The sequence below is a fragment of the Wasmannia auropunctata genome, unplaced genomic scaffold (assembly GCF_000956235.1).
Source record: "Wasmannia auropunctata unplaced genomic scaffold, wasmannia.A_1.0 LD336043.1, whole genome shotgun sequence".
In the NCBI taxonomy this organism is placed as follows: Eukaryota; Metazoa; Arthropoda; class Insecta; order Hymenoptera; family Formicidae; genus Wasmannia; species Wasmannia auropunctata.
In genome coordinates, this window is record NW_012026847.1 from 390,475 (window position 1) to 390,730 (window position 256).

The following is a 256-nucleotide window of genomic DNA, read 5'->3' on the forward strand; positions in this document are numbered from 1 at the left end:
GTCGACGATTTACAAGGCACCGAACACGCGACGGCGAATGTTGCTCCTTTGCGCGTACGGATCGCACCATTAAAATTAAGAACGGGATTTCTGGGGCACCCTGTGTACAAATGGCGCACAAATGGGTGCGCCGGTTCGCCCGAGGGGGAGAAAGAGAGTCGGAGCCGCGTGCACACGAAGACACCGCGACGCTATTTTTAATCACGAGCGAGCCTGCTAAATGGAATTACTTTGTCTTTTGCCGTTCCGCGAAATG